The sequence below is a fragment of the Neomonachus schauinslandi genome, chromosome 7 (genome assembly GCF_002201575.2).
Source record: "Neomonachus schauinslandi chromosome 7, ASM220157v2, whole genome shotgun sequence".
In the NCBI taxonomy this organism is placed as follows: Eukaryota; Metazoa; Chordata; class Mammalia; order Carnivora; family Phocidae; genus Neomonachus; species Neomonachus schauinslandi.
This window is the reverse complement of record NC_058409.1, coordinates 115,948,119-115,963,895: the sequence shown is the minus strand read 5'-3', so window position 1 is coordinate 115,963,895 and position 15,777 is coordinate 115,948,119. Positions and strand designations below refer to the sequence as shown.

Below are 15,777 nucleotides of genomic sequence, written 5' to 3'. Positions count from 1 at the left end.
TAGGACTTCCAGTATTATGTTGATAGAAGTGGTAAGAGTGAGTATCCTTGTCTTGTTCCCGATCTTAAAGGAAATGCTTTCAACTTTTTACAACTGAGTATAATATTAACTGTGGGCTCGTCATATATGGCCCTTACTATGTTGAGTTACATTCCTTCTATACTTGTTGAGAGCTTTTATTATGAAAGGATATTGAATTTTGTAAAATGCTTTTTCCCATCTACTGAGATCATCATGATTTTTATCCTTTATTCTGTTAATGTGGTGTATTATATTTATTGACTTATAAATATTGAACCACCCTTGCGTGTCACAGATAAGCCCCATTTGGTCATTGTAGATGATCATTTTAATGTGTAGCTGAATTGAGTTTGCTAGTATTTTGTGGGATTTTTTGCATCTATTTTCATCCCGGATACTGGCTTGTATTTTTTGTTTATTTGTTTGTTTAACATAGTCAAGTGCAGAGGGCAGTGTCCTATAAGTCATTGTGGTATTTATTGAACATCGATTACATGCCAGGCGTTATGATAATTTCTTTTTTTCTTTCATAATTGAGTTTTTATTGATTGTTCTGAGGATCAGTACAGACATCTCATTTGTATACAACTCTTAACGTATGTATAGAAAATCTAAAAAAAATCATGTAGTTGTGGCTATTTTCTAAAAGTTATTCCAGTGACCTCCCAGCTTAAAATCTGCAGGCAAATTTTCCTTAATGGTATATCAAGTACCAATATCTCCAAATGTTGATACACTGTAACATTGTTACACCCCATTAATTCACAATTTAATATCCTATACACTACATACTTAAATTTTCAATCTTGCACAACACATTAACAGAGTTTCTAGAAAACCGGACTACCACAACGAGGATGTGACAGAGTGCACAAAATTCTGACAGGGAATGCCAAGATCAAGGAGTGGGTTTCTTTAGGAAACAATTCTACCAAAAACAACATGGGAATAGAAGTAATTTAAAATGTTCAAGACATATTAAACGCACGATTGACTCCAAATTGCCATTTAGTATGCTTCATATTATAGGATAGAAAAACTACCCCATCTATGGAATATTAAGCTGACACCCAAGGCAATCAAAGCCTCCCACTTTCAATATCCCACTCTTTTCTGGTCATACCAGAAAATACACAACAGCAAAGGATTTTGTCTCTTAAAAACAAAAAGCATTTACACTTTAAAAAATGGGTTGAGGTGGGATTCCCTCCTTCTTAAAAATGTTTTTGGAGCCACTAAAAAACCTGCATTTACACAATAGTGGATAAAAATATTACAAGAAGGGAGACAGGGACCACTGATAAGACATAGTAATGATTTTAATCAGACTTGGCTTCTTTCTCTCCTGCTTCATTAGAAGCTGGACTCGCCTCATTTTTAGTTTCTCCATTTTCTGTAGGTAAGTCTGCCTTTGTTTCTTGGTTAGCCCCTTCAGCCTATTTTCCCTTCCCCTCCTTTTCCCCTTTGTTTGTACTTTTTTGTCTGAAGATTTATCCTGTCCTGTCCCCTTTCCTGGCTTTGTTTCCACTTTTGCAGGAGCAGGTTTGGCCAACAGCCTCACAGATCTCTTGGGCCCCTCCTTTCCTGCCCTCTTGACAGAGCTGACCTTCTTCTAGGTCATCATTGTGGCAGGGCCCAGAGCGCCCAGAGCCTTCGCGAAGCTGGGCTGCTTGGCCCATGCTGCTCCTGCCACCGCCTGAGCTTCTGTGAGCCACCCGAGAATTTCTGAAGACAGCCAAAAAATGTAGCAGTTTTTGTTTTAAAGAGCTCAATCTACCCAGTGACACAGACACGTAAATTAAACAAACAAAAAAACCCAAACAAGCAAACCCCCTGCAAAACCAAAAAACCAAAACCAAAACCCAAAAAACCAAACCATACCAACAAAAAAAATACCTATAGGCTGGAAGAGAAAGAGGACTAAAAGAAATTTGAAAATAGAATTTCAGAGATCTTTGCAAGGAGCAGTATGAATTATATTGGAAGGGGGTGAATAGTGTAATGGTTTCAAGGGAGGGGGCAACTGGTTATAGACTATCATTAAGGGAAGTTTCCACATTCTAGTTATATAAAGATCAACATTAGGAAACTTAATTTATTTCATGGAAATAAAAGGAGATAAAACATGATTAGTGCCTGTACAAGTCTTAAACCCCTTAAGAGTACATTTCAGAAACCAACGGTAAATATGTATAGTGAAATGTTAAAGTCATTCCCATTAAAATTAAGAACAAGGCAAGAATTGTAATGGGCACTGTGATCATTCAATATGGTAATGGAATAAGGTACTATGTGGAATAAATGTATTAAAAAATTTTTTCTGATGATATAATTGAATACCACAGAAAACCAAGAAACCGAACTAAAAATCTATTTGAACTAAAAAGAAAATTTATTAAGATGGCTGGCTACAAAAAAATCAGGTCTTCCTTTTCTGCTAGTGTCACAGGATGTTATGTTGGAAGCTTTGTCTGAACTCCAAGTTACAATGTGCTATGAGTCAGATTAACAAGCTGAAATTTCAAAGAACATGTCTGTGAAGCTGCTGGATGAGTCATACACAAGGATCTAAAACAGTAAGGTTGCTGGAGATGCAGCAGGATTTGGTGAGAACTAGTTTGGAACATTCTGTATTGAGGTCCCATCTCCCATCCAAGGGAAGGAATGGGATAACTGACCCTCTTCCTCAAATGTAATGAGGCATCTTGGATTGGTTTCTGATTCATGCCTATGGAACTTGAGACCAAAAGATTGTGGCTGGGGGCACCTGGGTGGCTCAGATGGTTAAGCGTCTGCCTTCGGCTCAGGTCATGATCCCAGGGTCCTGGGATCGAGCCCCACATCGGGCTCCTGGCTCGGCGGGGAGCCTGCTTCTCCCTCTCCCTCTGCCTCTCTCCCTGCTCATGCTCTCTCTCTCTTTATCTCTCTCAAATGAATAAATAAAAAATCTTAAAAAAAAAAAAAAAGATTGTGGCTGGCAGTTTTGTGTGACTAGGTGATTAAGTTTCTTCAGATAAGCTATAGTGAAAGCTGGTGTCCAGTCATTCTTTCTCCTTCCTCTTTCCTGCTGCCAATTGGCATTGGAGCACATATCTTTGAGCTTGAGATCACCGTGGCACTGAAGAAGCTAAAAGGAGACTGATAATTATGGAGCTACCATTCCTGCCCCAAACAGCCTCCAACTGAATTCTATTACATGAGAAAGGAATATGCTACCTTATTTAAGCAATTGTTACTTGGGGCTTTCTGTTATTAGCAGCTGAAATGAATCCTCTCATTTGATCTTTTTCTTATTTAATCATCACAACTTGAGAGGTTTAGCGATGAGGAATAATAAGTTTACAGCAAATAAGAGGAGGCTGTGAAAAAACATTGAGGTAGTTGTGAAGAACTATTAATAAAGTAAGTTTCAGAGGGGTGCCTGGGTGGCTTAGTCGGTTAAGTCTCGGACATGATCTCAGGGTAAGATTGAGATTTTAGATCATATAAACTTTACCATTAAAGAAAAAAAACTTTGCATGTAGTAGAAGTGGCTAGTTTGGGGCGGTTAATTTTTTTTTCTTTTGAGTTTCCTGACATCCCTTCAAGTGGCACCAGGTGGATGGTATTTAGGACCATGTGAATAGGAGTGAAAATTAAGTCTTGCAAAACTATATTTCATTTCAAGTATAATAATATTTAATAAGCATACAGTACACCAGAGAACAAACAATAGTCATTTTGCTTTCTGCTTAAATTTCAATAACTTGAATTTGGTATTTTTGTCTGTTTCTAGGTGTCCATGTAACCCAATTGTTTCACTTTTCCACAGGATATCCCAAATATAAATTCTTTTTCTTTTCCATTGCTTAGAGTTTAGTTGCTTCCTTTTGTCTGTCTCGAGGTGTTTGTTCAGATATAGTCTAAGAAGAAAAAAATTGTGGCATGATCTTTTTATCAAGAATATAATTAATCAACTAAACATACTGTTTGCTAAGTAAATATTTTTTTCCATATAGTATATTTACTTAAAGGAAAAATTTTCTTCAGTCTATCCCCCAGTTTTGAGCTCATTAGAAATTTTTGAAATTAAAAAAAAAGATCTAGTTTTTACATAGCCATTTTATTTAACTTTTGTAAAACTAGATTGAGATCCCAAATTGAGTATAAAGATTCAAGCATGTCTGGATGGTTGCTGGAATGGGTTGTGGAAGTTTAGACTTAATAGCATCCCAAGAAGACTGTAAAATCCTTGTCTAACACTGAGACCCCATTGCATTGTGCCTGGCTCACAGAATTTTCTTCATAGATATTTGTTGAATCAATAGGGTAATGGAAGGATGGATGAGTGGATGGATAAAAGAGAGAGGGAGCACTTATTGTGACTGATAGAGCAGAATAAAGATGACTATGGAATCCATTTCTGGAATATCAGAAGGTGGAACATTGTAGTGAGCAGAAGATCTGTCCCTGATATTTGTTTCCCCATCCCAGTTGGCGGCACTGAATTCATGTCCAAGTCCAGAGGATATCAGGGAGCTGTGAATGATGACTGTAAGAGTGGTTTCATTAAACTTCAGTAAGACTCGAAGCAAAAGTAGCAGTGCTGGAAACACTATGAATCAAACCCTTCTTTCCCACATTACAACAAAGCACAGTGAAATTTTGAGAGACTGTCCCTGCAGCAGTGAGTTTATTCATGACCACTTGTAATGCATCTTCTGGGAGTCACAACAGTAATTGAGGGACATTTGACATGAGGCCATGGCCTGCATTGACAGGTGTTGGAGGTAATACCCAATAGCATTTGAGTTCTTCTGTTAATGTGGTTTAATTACAGAGCCAGGACCAGGGCCCTGCACTAAAAGTAAGTGCTTCTTTGACTTCTTCACCCTAGGTATCTTTCTTGCTCTACCCTAGCCCTGGCTTTGTTTAATTAATACCCGTTAGTTCATCATAACTAGAGAATTCTAGGTTAAAGAAATATTTCACTGTCTTCCATATCCACTGATGAATTCTTTTAACAAGCAAATATGTAAAAAGACAAAGCTAACAATCCTGACCCTAGGTAATTGCTTTTAGTGGAAAATGACTTAATATATATTAAGTCTACATCCTCAGACACATGTTAAATATTACAATTTTCACCCAGCTTCCTCGCATATTGGTTGCAGTCCTTCCTAGGAGTAACTAGACAGATGATAGAATATAATCATTGCCCTTGGGAACCTAGCATTTATTTATTATAGTAGGATTTTTTTCCCCCTTAGCAATGGTAATAAATATAAAATGACTGGTCTCCATTCTTTTACTTCATTTTGTGGCTAAGCGGGACATTTTTAATAAGTTTTAAAATCATTTGAAAATTATACAGTGATATGTACCACACTGATGGGCAAACTTGTGTGCTTGGAGCACCACTCAGAAAATCTGTCGTTTTCTTTCTACAGAGAAATGGCAATGATGGCAAATAGGTAGGACCGATTTTGGTGAATGTAGGCTGGTGTGGGACCTAATTATAAAAATAGAATTGTCCTGACTAATCTGTTATGTTGGCAACAGATCTAAAGACTATAGACAAATACTTATGAAGATTTGAGAACATGAAGACAAGCAAAGACAGATTTGCCTTCACCATAGTAGTTAAGATAAATCCTTCATTCAGTTAGTACTGCAAAGAAATTTCATTTAGATTTTAACTTTTTGATATATAAGTCACAAAGGGAATTTGTCTCACTTCAAAAATAACTCTTCAAATATCAAACAAGAGAATAAATGTTTTTTCACTAGGAAAATATTTGATCTTTCTGACAATGCCTTCTGTTCTAAGAGAGAGGGAGAGAGAGAGAGAGAAGCAAAGAGCAAAGCAAAACAAAACAAATACTTTGTTCTCTAGAGTTTTCCTAACAAAAGTCTTGCATTTGTCTCTGTGGAGAGTGTACAGGGCAGTTTTGCCAACCATATGTTGTCAGAATGTAACACTTTTTTTCTAAAGGTTGTATGCTTCTATTTATTTCATTAATCTCTAATAAGGGCTAGTTCCATACCAAAATTTTTCAAATTGTTGAATTGACCCGTCTATTGTAAGAAGACAATTGCCCATAGTATTCCCAATGATCTGACCTGCAAGTGTAGACCTGAGCGCTAAGGAGCAACAAAGCTACTTTGCCATGTGGTGGACGTATGCAGCCTCCATAGAGTGTGATGAGAAAGGGCATTTCCATAGCTTGAGCAAGTTCAAAGTGACTTCCAAAGGTGGTGAAGATCCAACTACTGAGGGAGAAGGAGAAGAAAGAAAGAGTGAGAGGGTAAGAGAATAACAAAGGGGAAGGTACAAAGGGATGAGGGAAAGGAAGACAGGTCAAAGTGAATTTTTGCATTTAATATCTGAGCTCAGATTTGAATTAACATTGTGGTATGCTAGAGCTGGTCCATACTGGTTTTCAGAGCAGATTGTGTGGCTCTCTTCCCAACTCTGTTCAGTGATCTCATATAGGTAGCTTCAACAGACCACAGAAGAAGTATTTACATGCAAAAGTAAGCATATGCTACAAATCAGGGTATCTTCTCTGGAGAGCTAGTTGTTAAACATTTATCAGTTTGCTCCAGTTGACATAGAAACTCTCAATGGCCAGTGTGGTAAAAGAAAAGCAATGTAACCAAATAGAAACAACTCATGAGCCAGGGTGAAGGCATCAGGGGGGAAGGAAGGAGAGACTCTGGGTGATCAAGATCATAATTTAATCACCTAGGTAATCATGCCTATTGGAAAAACACACCACCGAGTTGAGCCCAGTTACTTAGATGATTGGGAAGAGCACTGGCTGTTTTCTCTGGCACAACATTACTAATGTATGACCCAGGCAGACACCAGAAAAAGAGGACGTAGATTTCCGTGGGGTTTCCTGGATTAGCAGGAACAGTCCATTTGTAGTGTGTTGAATATGATTTGGAGGTAAAACCTAATTAAAATGTGATATACACTGGGAACAAAATGAGATAGATACAGGCACTTTTTATGAAGAGTTGAGGAAGATTATGAGCTTTTAAATCTCTTGATTCAAATCTATTAGCAAGGTTGCTCAGAATAGCAGTCTCTCTGAGGTTCCTAGAATGTGCCAGGTACTAGCTTAATTACTTTATTATATTATCTGATTTGATATTCATGGCAATCACATTAAGTAAATACTATTGCTATCCTCATTTTATAAATAAACTAAATAAAATTTAGAGGTGTGAAATCACTTGTTTGGGTTCTGGTCCAGATTTTGAGTTCTTATCTCTACTTTAATGTGGTTTGTTGTGCCATTCCAGGAGTTGCTAAATCTTTTTGAAATGCAAAATTCTGGATTAAATTTAGTAACCGAGGAATAATTTTCAAGTAAGAGAAGGGGATCCAGTGTGCTTGATATATATTTTTTTGTACATACAAGAATTTTATTTATTTTATTTTATTTATTTTATTAACATATAATGTATTATTTGTTTCAGGGGTACAAGTCTGTGATTCATCAGTCTTACACAATTCACAGTGCTCACCTACCCTCCCCAATGTCCATCACCCAGCCACCCCATCCCTCCCACCCCTGTGCTTGATATATTTTTGTTTTTATAATTGTGGTCTCTATTGGTATCTCTTTTACAGTACCCTTTACATAGAACATATACTTCTCATAAACATGTTATATACAAATAATTATTTTATTAATATAAAAACATGAAAAGACCCAATTAACTATGTAGAACTTATATCTGGAAACTTCAACAAGCTAAAAAATACATTTTATTTTTTTTAAAGTAAATTTTTAAAAAGTGTAATACACAGGTAATGGACATGTGTCCTAAGTGTAAGGCTCAGTGAGTTTTCACACAGTGCAGATCTAGTGTACAAATTGCCTAGATAAAGAGACAGTGTCCAATAACTTAGGAGCCCCTTTCATGTCCTCTTTGGTCATTGCCTGCCACCCAGCCCCACACAAAATGCAACTACTACTATCCCGACTTCTGTCACCAGGGATTGGTTTTGCCTATTTTTGAAATTATGGAAATGGAATTATAAAGCATGAAAACTGTATCTGGCTTTTTGTTTGTTGACCATTATATTTGTGAGGTCCACTCATGTTACTCTGTGTAGTTGTAGATCATTTTCATTGCTGCAAGATCATTTGCTTATTTATTTGACTACTAATGGAAATTTGAATTGAGAAATATTATTAAAGTCCATTTCCTGCCTTTGTATTTCCAGCTTATGCTAAGCCTTTTCAGCTCAGGCAAAGGTCTTGGGAATTGGGAGGATTTCTTAAAAGAATTTGCCGGCAAACATACTAATATGAGTTAATCTCTGTCTTTGTTCAACTTCAGCTTTATATAAGTTATCTTATTTACTCCATTCCTAAAATGTTAAATATTCCTGAAGCACTTTGGAGTTATAAGACTTCTTAGCTAGCTATTCCACTCAGAGACCTCAAAGGCCTTTGTAAATTCTCATCTGGGATCCAACATTTCCCACATAGAACCAAATGACCGTATCGGTCTCTAGTAATCCTACCAGCAACTTTGAGGCTAAAACTTGGGCTAACAGTGCAAACCATTTAACAATAACTCTTGTTCTAAGAAAGCTCAGGGCAGTGTTCCACTTTGTTTACATATGTAGCCATTTTCACAAAGTGCTCTGTAAAAGTTTGGTGATCTAACTTGAATTCGGGTATTTCAACAGAGGGAAACAGAAACCATTATATAGAATGCATTAACTCAGTTAATGATTTTATTTTTTAATTTATTTTTGTCTATTATTTAAAGATTTTATTTATTTGAGAGAGAGAGAGAGCACAAGTGGGGAGGGGCAGAGGGAGAGGGAGAAGCAGACTCCCCAATGAGCAGGGAGACCCACATGGGGCCCAATCCTAGGACCCTGGGATCATGACCTGAGCCAAAGGTAGACATTTAATGACTGAGCCACCCAGGCGCCCCCTGAGTTAATGGCTTTAAAACATCTCCAGTCCTGTAGAAAATAAATATTTCCAGTATACAAATATCCCTTTGCCTATTGGTCTGAAACTAGTACTTCTTAATTTCTTTCTCAAGGAACAATTTGAGAATATAGGGAAAACTCCTCAGAATAATTCCTGATGATCCAAATTTTTCCATATGATTTTGGTGAGCCCACCCAGAATTCTGCGAGGTTTCTGTGGATACCATGTTAAGAAACTATTTTCTAAACATGTTTGACATTAAACATTTCTTGTGGGACTATATGCCAGGTAATGTGCTGTTTGTCACTCTGTAGCATGCATTCCCTGTGGGCACAAGACCACCTCCAAGGAGGTAAACATTTCTTCTTGGGAGGTGAAAAGATCTTGCTATTTTTTATGTATAATACGCAGATATCCATATAGTACATTAGCTGATATATAGTACATTAGCTGTAATATATCTGTGGTATTAAAAAGTGATGGGGGAGAGGAAATTTGGAAAAGAAAAAATTTCTAAATTATCCCCTTTGGAGATGATGGAATCTCATTGGAAATGGGAAGAGCCGAGGGAGAAATTCTGGGCAAGACAGGTTTGACTTTTAGCCTTTTAAGTGAAGTATACATGTAACTCATCCCAGTTCCATGAAACCTTTCTTTTTAAGCATCTCTGAATGTATGTTATTAATTGACCCAAAATTGTGGTGGTAAGAATACTTAATTCTGGGAGGCATAACTATGGGTATTTCCCAAAGTAAGCAATAAAATATTTTACTATTACATATGGGCTCCAAAAATATGAATGATGAAAGTCATTTGCTCTTCAAAGCTCAATTTCATTAATTTTTTTCATGTATTTTAAAAAACATCTGAAGATAATTTTATATACTTTAATGGTCTGACATGCTATAGATATAATTGCTTCTAATTTCTTTAATGATATATCTTGGAAAGTTACAAGTTATATGTAATGTTTTAGTTTTGTACTTAGCAGTGATATGATTTGGGAAGAAATGATTATACTTTGAAATAAGAAATATCATCATTTAGCATAATTTTGAGTAAATTTATGCTTTCAAAGTTCTCAGGAAGACTCATTCAAAGTTGTTATCTTGGAACCCATTTTTAAAATAATCAGTAAATTACCTTACAGAAAGAATGAACTAATTGCTCTGTTCCTACAGACCAATCCCGGTGGGTTGATTCTTTTCTAGGTATAAAGAGCGTGCCGTTTACTACTCAGTGGCATATTTCCTTGGGTGTTTTATGTCACTTATGTTCTTCACTTATCCCTTCAAAACAATTAGGATGAGTTTCACTCTCCACTAAGAGGTAAAATCAAATGCCTAAGAGAGCACAATGACTAACCTTGGCATTTAAAAAATGAATTTTAGGGGTGCCTGGGTGGCTCAGTCATTAAGCGTCTGCTTTCGGCTCAGGTTATGATCTCGGAGTCCTGGGATCGAGCCCGCATCGAGCCCCGCATCGGGCTTCCTGCTCCGCGGGAAGCCTGCTTCTCCCTCTCCCTCTGCCGCTCCCCCTGCTTGTGTTTCCTCTCTCGCTGTGTCTCTCTCTGTCAAATAAATAAATAAAATCTTTAAAAAAGAAAAATGAATTTTAGATGTCATCAAGAAAATAAATATATGTCAATGGGTATATCACCTTTCTTCTCTTTTTTAATATGATGCAGGAAATGGCCCTATCAAATAGTAGCTTTGGCAAGAAAGAAAAAAGAAAGCAAAAGCAGCAAAATGCAACAAAGCAAAACAAACAAACAAACAAAAAACCCCAACAAAACAAAAACAAAAAATGAAACCAAACCCTTGTGTGTGTTACTATCAATAGCCGATCATAGTGTAGGTCAACTTTCTCAAAGAGTTGTTTAATTTTGTTATGGACAAGAAGACTTGCCCCTAAACATATGAAACAAAATCTTATTAGGCTTGGTAGGTTGGCTTTTGACAAGTTGGTTAAATATATTTGCTCCATTGTTTTTTAGTCGGAAAGCTAGAGGTAATTTGAAATTGTAGTAATTCCTACTTCAAAATTCTCAGGCTTATTGTGTTTTGCTAGGTATTATGGGCTGAATTTTGCCCCTCCCCAGCAACCCAATTCATCTATTGAAGTCCTAACCCCCAGTACTTTAGAATGTGACTACTTTTGGAGACAGGCTCTTCAAAGTGGTAATTAAATAAAGGGAGGTCCTTAGGGTAGTCTCTAATCCAATATGATTGAGTGTCCTTATAAAAGGGGGAATTTGGACACATACACACACAGAGGGAAGATGATGTGGAGACACAGAAAGAAGATGGCCGTGTACAATTCAAGGAGAGAGGCCTCAGAAGAAACCAACTCTGCCAATAGCTGGATCTTGGACTTCCAACCTCCAGAACTATAAGAAAACAGATTTCTGTTGTTTAAGCTACCCAGTCTGTGGTACTTTGCTATGGCAGTCCTAGCAAACTCATAGAATGGGTTAATATCTATTAAAAAGTTCTTTATGAATTTTTGATATTTTATTTTTCATGCTTTACATTATTTTCTACCCTTTCCCATCTCTATGCTATGTGGTTGTCTCCGAGCTAGCATGGTTCGGTAGCAATAAGTAGAATTCTACTATGGGATAAAGGAGGTTTCTTTTAAGAAGAGAGAAATAACAAATCAAGCTAACAAGTTACAGGCTCCTTCCTATTTGCATCTTAAATTGTGCCAGTTATTAGTCTTTTTTTTCACTTTAAAAAGATTAATCATACTTCTTTCTGCTCTATAATAATACTTGCTGCCGCAACAAGGGCATTCCATAAAACTGAGATAATTCAGGCACTAACAAAGTGCCTGGATAGAAATAGTGGTAATAAATGTTGGTCTTCTTCTCGTCTTTGTTCTCTGCTTTTTTAGGAAAATGACAGACCAGATAGGAAGTAACCAATGACTTGAATTTGGATGGATATATCACTATAACTAATAATGATACTAATAGTGATAAATCATTTACTTAAAATTAATTTTGTCTAATAAATAGATGGAGTCTGCAGGTATTTTTCCTTATGTGCCTGAGGGCAAGCATTTAATGTTAAGTTAGAGTGAAGTTAGAATGGTGATGGTCATAGTTTGATTTTATATTTTATGAAGTTAAGATCAAGAATGGGTAGTTATAATGTAAGTTACTGTATAATGAAAACATATTTACTGATTTACTGATTTTCCAACTCTGCCTACCATTCTTTACTGTAATAGTCATGTAGGATATACTTATTCTAGGTATCTAAAAAATGAATTCCTACTCTTTTCATTCTATGTCAATCTACTTCACCAAATTTATATATCATCCCATCTGCCTTGTAGTGAAACATGCAGAAATGTGAAGGACTGTCATTCTTATAACCCTTTATTCAAACCATTGTCATAGGCTACTATTGCTTTCTGTGTATATATTGAGTGTGTCCTTTCTACTCTAACTACTTCAAAAGCTTTGTGCAAATAGTGAGTCTGAGCCTGGATAATAGCAACATCTTTTACCGGGACTTTCAATCTTCAGTCATTCCATCTCCTACATTAATTTAGTCTTCAAAAATAGTTATAGAAGCACATCAGTGCTGATTGATAACATGAAACACAGTGGTAAACCGCAGAAGGAGAGATGCAAGAGAATTTCTAATGATGAAAATAATCATTCTCATAATGTGATATTCCTTTAACAGATATTTAATGAGCACCTGCCATGTGCCAAGTACTATTCTAGGTTATATGCATTTAACTAAGAGCCCCAAACTTAAAAATTATGGAATCGGAAATGAAGGTACACATCACTTTATACTGTGAAATTGTATACAGTGCAGAGAAATCTATAAATCTTAATATGAATGGAGGTTGGACAGTGTATTTGAGTGAGATAAAGGAAAGAAGGCAAAAGGTAATTTGGACGTGGCAAAAACTTATGGCTATCTGTCCAGTTAGAGGAAACCAGCTGGTGATGTTCACAATCACAAAACTGTTCTGATGGAAACTATAGATGTGACCCAGAAACTTCAACAATCTGTTCATCTTCTGAAAATCTATTCCACATAAGCAAAACAACTGATAAATTCTTGCCTGGTCTTAATGACATTTTCATGGCCTGGAGGGTAAAGAAAGTGATTACAAGAACTAATATTTTTGCCCTAATTTTGATCAGCATGGAGAATTTGGTTCATAAAGTGCCAGTGGCAGGTGATTTTGGAAAAACTGACCGTGACATTTTAGAATTTGGAATACACTGGGAGAGCTACTCATTAGACAGGTACTCCAGACTTTAAGAAAGAAGACTTCAAGAATTTCAGACATGAAAGACTCAGAAGAAAGCTCAGAAAGGTAACAAAAAATGCTGATGATATAACTGACAATGCAAACCTCAAATTATTTTAGTGAGGAAGAAAGGAAAGCACATAATAGAAGAAAATGTCATAACTATGCAGAGAACTTTATTATGTGTTCAGATTGTAAAAAATACATGCAAAGAAAATAAAAAGGAAGACAGATAACCAAAAGGAAGACAAATAACTCTAAATACAGAAATGTAGTATGGATTGGTAAGAAGAGTGCAGGAAGGTCAACATCCATAATGAGCTGAGGTTTGCAAAATTTCCTACTGACTGTTGAGTTTGGCTTCAGTTGGAAATGAGTAGGGCTATTTTGAGTGTAAAGTCAAAACTGCTCTGGTTGATCTATCTCCTCCATTGCTTGCTTATACTCTCCTCTTTCTTTCTCTATTGCCTCTAACAGAGGCATTACCTAATGTTAAAATAAAATTCCTTTAGCTTCCAGTATTTTCCCTAAGCCTTTTTTTTTTTTTAAAGATTTTATTTATTTATTTGACAGAGAGAGACATAGTGAGAGCAGGAACACAAGCAGGGGGAGTGGGAGAGGGAGAAGCAGGCTTCCCGCGGAGCAGGGAGCCCGATGTGGGACTCGATCCCAGGACCCTGGGATCATGACCTGAGCCGAAGGCAGACGCTTAACGACTGAGCCACCCAGGCGCCCTGCCCTAAGCCTTTTTTTAGTCCATATGTAGAATTCATAGCTTAAAAAAATAATTTCAGTCTTCCAATGCTAGAAATGGAAGGGCCCAAATCAAAGAAGTCAAGCTGAGTATGTTAAGAGGACACAAAGTCATACGGAAAAGATAGAAGGGGACCTTCAGATACACATCTTTAAATGAAGGGCAAAGGTTGTACTCTCAAGAATTTTTCTGCCTTGTCAAAATACTTCTCTTACAAGCTGTCATAGGATTATTACTAAGATATTCAATGAGAGTGAAAACTGGGGACAGAAACTGGAGATGAGCTTTGTTTAGCTTGACTCTTTAACAATGTTCTGAAAATCTCAAACCTACCTCTCTTGACACGCAGGAAGTCAGAGCCAGTCTTCACTTGGTTCCCAAGGGATTCCACGAACACTGAAGATTAATGGAAGATATTATGGTGTCAGAAGTAAAACCAAAAATGGGAATTTGAAATATATATTTCAATTGGAAGAGTAAAGAAAACATGGAATGATTTAGGAAAAGTTAAAAATGTTGATTGTTAGGTAGCTATTACATTTTTGTCAAGGCAAATCTTCAGGATCATTACAAGAGAAAATAATAGTGGAGAGGAGAATAATTAAATCTAAGATCTCTCACAAAACAAATATCAGAATGGGTCATTCTCCTGCTAAAAAAACTTTTATGGTTTCTCATTGCACATAGGATAATATTCCCTCTGACAAACTTCTTCATCAAATTCTCACTTATTCTCCCCCTTTCCCACTGAAAACATTTATCATTTTAAAAAAGAAAAGTGTAGGTTCACAGGCAGATGTAAGAAGTAATACAAGATGTTTTATATACACATTACCCAATTCCCCCCAGTGGTAACATACCACATAATTCGAGCACAGTATCATAACCAGGCACTTGCCATTGATATCCTCATAGACCTCTTTCTAAGATAGCACAGTCAAGGTACAGAACACTTTCATCACAAGGATCTTACTCTGACTTACAAGTCTAAAGTGAGCTGGCTGTGCTCTCACCTACCATATCCTTTCCTAGAATCTCCTTTTCTCCTGTATTAGTTTTCTATGTTTACATAACAAATTACTAAAAACTTAATAGCTGAAAACTTCACATGTAATACCTCAGTTTTTGTGGGTCAGAAGTCTGAACACAGCTTAACTGGGTCCTTTGTTCAGGCTCCTACAAAGCTGCAGTTGCAGTGTCAGCCAGTCCACATTCTCTTCTAGACCCTTCTCTGGGGGAAAAAAATCTGTTTCCACATTCTCGTGCGTTGGTGGCAAAATTTACCTCCTGTGGTTCTAGGACTGAGTCCCCTGTTATCTTACTGCCTGTTGGCTGGGAGCCCACAGTTCCCTTCCATGTGGTCCTCTCACAACATGATAGCTGATTTTTTCAAAGCCAGAAAGAGGAGTCTCTTGCTCGGGTCTACTATGATGGATTCTCATATAATACCACCTACTCATGGGAGAGACGTCCCATTGCCTTTGCCATATAATGTAACCAAATTAAGAAAGTGGCCTGTCGGTGTTGCCTTTGCTATATTCTTTTGCTAGAAGCAAATCACATGTCCTACCCATACTAAGGGGAGAGGACCATACGAGGTGTGACACCAGGAGGCTGGGATTCTGGGACATGCTAGAATTCTGCATACCATATTTCCTAATGTCCCCATTACTCTGTTCCAGTCACTTGGAACTTCCCTCTTTTCCTCCAAGTATGACTCCATCTTAGCATCTCTATACCTATTGCTTCCTCTGATTGGGGTATTATTCC

At 36.9% G+C, this 15,777-nt stretch overlaps 1 pseudogene; it reads right to left on the bottom strand.

The window, feature by feature from the left end:
- Positions 1 to 1,340: 1,340 nt before the first annotated feature.
- Positions 1,341 to 1,642, bottom strand: LOC110586508 (annotated as a pseudogene).
- Positions 1,643 to 15,777: the final 14,135 nt, after the last annotated feature.